This window comes from Armigeres subalbatus, chromosome 3 (genome assembly GCF_024139115.2).
Source record: "Armigeres subalbatus isolate Guangzhou_Male chromosome 3, GZ_Asu_2, whole genome shotgun sequence".
In the NCBI taxonomy this organism is placed as follows: domain Eukaryota; kingdom Metazoa; phylum Arthropoda; class Insecta; order Diptera; family Culicidae; genus Armigeres; species Armigeres subalbatus.
Genome location: NC_085141.1, coordinates 426,786,520 through 426,789,829, shown reverse-complemented (window position 1 = coordinate 426,789,829; position 3,310 = coordinate 426,786,520).

The window sequence follows — 3,310 nt, the reverse complement described above, 5'->3', positions numbered from 1 at the left end:
AGGTGCTGCGAATGGCCATATTCTTGGAGGCGGCAAAATCAATTAGTTGTAGGCCGTTTTCGTTCGTCAGCCGGTGAGCGCTGAGCTTTCCAATAGTCGGTCTAAACTCCTCCTCTTGGCCAACCTGAGCGTTCAAATCTCCTATTATAATTTTGACGTCGTGGCTTGGGCAGCTGTCGTACTCACGTTCCAGCTGCGTGTAGAATGCGTCCTTATCATCATCAGTGCTTCCGGAGTGTGGGCTATGGACGTTGATTATGCTGAAGTTGAAGAACCGGCCTTTGATCCTCAACCTGCACATTCTTTCATTGATCGGTCACCACCCGATCACGCGCCTTTGCATATCGCCCATCACTATGAAAGCTGTTCCCAGCTCGTGTGTGTTGCCGCAGCTCTGGTAGATGGTATGATTACCTCTAAACGTTCGCACCATTGATCCCTTCCAACAAACCTCCTGCAGCGCTACGATGCCGAATCCACGGTCCTTGAGCACATCGGCGAGTATGCGTGTGCTCCCGATGAAGTTGAGAAATTTGCAGTTTCACGAACCGAGTTTCCAATCGCTAGTCCCTTTTCGTCGCAGTGGTCTTCGCCGATGGTTCCGGTCCGTACTCTCTTGTTGATTGTTCGTTGCGCTTGCAGGGCCTGACACCAAACCCCCTAAATTTCCGGAGGACAATTCCTCCTTATTTCCGGTGGATCATGGTGCACAGTTTCACTTAGAGTCCCTCGCTGGCACTCGGACGATGTTCAGCCGCCCCTTACATGAAGAACAGACGCTGTTGTGAGCCGATCCTGACATGGAGAACAGACGCTCAATAAGATTTGCACTTCCGGAGAGGAGCAAACCCCACCTTTCCTGTCAGCATACGACCATAGTTCCCACCGGGGTTGGTTACCCGATCTTCCCTAAGGTTGCTCGTATCCCGGCAAGCATCGTGGGGAGGTAGGGATAGGAGTTGCTGGGTAAGAGGTTAAGGACCGCGAGATGGGGTCTATTTTATTCCTTCAGGTACGCGAAGTACCAATGGTACGCTTTACCCAGAATTTGCCGTGCCGTGTTGTTACTTAATTTTTAAAATATAATGTATCATGACGGTCTTCAGGAGGCGCTAGTGTGTTTTTCAAAATTTGATAACCTAACTACTATGTACACTAATATTTACAATAAAAATTAGATAACCTAGATTGGAACTAGCGCCCTAATTGGAGCCTGATCTGAATGCAAGCAACGGACCCTAAACTTTTCTTTACACTCACCAAAGCGTTCATGTAAGGTTTTTATTCCGGCCAGACGGTGGACCTCGGATGTTCTTGTCCTGGGAGGGGTGTTGAGGATCATCCTCAGGAATTTGTTTTGGACCCGTTGAAGTTTGAGGTGGTGGGTTTTAGCGCAGCTCTCCCAGACCGGCATGCCGTATTCGATCACAGGGAGGATGATTTGCTTGTAGACAGCAAGCTTATTTTTCAGGGACAATGACGACCGGCGGTTGATCAAAGGGTACAGTAGTTTCAACAAGACGTTACACTTTGTCACCGTTTTGTCAACCTGTTGCCTGAAAATTAGCTTGCTGTCGAGGGTCAAGCCAAGGTAGTCGGCCTCATTGGCCCATTCCACAGTCGTGCCATTGAGGATGATTTTACAGTCCCTAGGCGGAACATGTTTAGGGGATTTGGAGTGGGGGAAAATGATGACCTGGGTCTTCGCCGCGTTGATACAGATCTTCCAGCTGGTGAGGTACTCTGTCAGGGTATCCAGGCCTCGTTGGAGTTTTGCCACTAGCGCTCTGATCACTCTGTCGTTGTAGACGATGGAGGTGTCATCTGCGAACAGAGACAGAATGCCGCCTTCTGGAGGTTCTGGCATGTCGGAGGTGAACAGATTGAAAAGCAGGGGCCTGAGGATACTGCCCTGGGGGACGCCTGCGACTATGTTGTGCGCATTGGAACTCGCTCCGCTGATTGAGACCCGGAATGCCCTTGCTGACAGGTAATTGTTGATTGTAGCGTTGTAGTTTGTACACCAGGCCGTCATGCCATACATTGTCGAATGTCTTCTCGACATCGAATAAGGCCATGGCGGATGTTTTTGAGACAAACTTGTTCCGTCTGAGGACGTTGGTAACTTGAGTCAGTTGGTGTACAGTTGACCGACCGCGTCGGAAACCAAACTGTTCCTCGAGCAAGATGTTGAGATTTTCGGCAGACTCAAGTAACCGGTGATGAATAGCTTTTTCGAATAGCTTGGATAACCCTGAGAGAAGGCTGATGGGACGATAACTTCTGGGGGAGGAAGGATCCTTCCCAGGCTTCCGGATGGGGATGACTTTCGCTGACTTCCAGGACGATGGGAAGTAGCTGAGCCGGAGACACTGATTAAAGATCAGCGAGAGGTGCTCAAAGAACGGAGCACTCATGTGTTTGAGCTCGAGATTCAGGATGCTGTCGAAGCCTGGGGCCTTCATGTTCTTCGACGATTTGATATAGGCCGTCAATTCGTCAGCTGAGATCTCCAACTCCTCCGAGAAGTCATTGGGAATCAAATGGATGTTGTTGGCATGCTCGTTGACGGCTGCTTCGTGTGGACTGACGATGTTCTGCCCAAGATTGTGTGAGCTGACGAAGTGACGACCTATTTCAGCGACCTTCTCTGCAGGAGTTATCCAGCGATCCTTAGAGCCATTATTTTTTTTTTCTTGTATTTTAGACCCTTTAAAGTATTATTCGGGTCTTCAAATGTATTACATAGTTTACATGTCATTTTTTAAAAATTTGTCACTGAATCTTATTTGAACACTTGGGATTGTCGTCTCATGGTATCGATGATTCTCGCCGTCTTCAGGTCTTCGGGTCTTCGAGGTCTCTTCAGCTACGTTGCGTTGGCTACACCTGTTGAATCGTGGCGATGGATCGTGCTGTTTTTAGCGCCTCTTTTCTGCAGAAGTTTCACGCGATTTTGAGGAGCTTCAAGGCCAATAGTATCAGGACCGCTATCATTCCGTATGAACCTCCTGGTTCTCGATGACGGTGACCTGTTGGTCACCAATTTGTTTGACATCCTGGCTCTGGTCTTTCGTTTCGGTGTTTCCCATGGTGTAGTTGTTTGTAGGTCTACTTGATTGGACTGTGCCACGGCGAGGCACCTCCCATAATTTTATATCACTTTTGTGCACCATACAATGTTTTCATATTGCGTCGATCAGCGAAATGTGTTTGAAAAACTGGAGTACCTTTTTTGCTCGTTCGGTATCGTCAGCTAATGCTTCTCTCATGTTTGGTTGAAGTCCGACTTTTTTTCTTTCGTCATCAT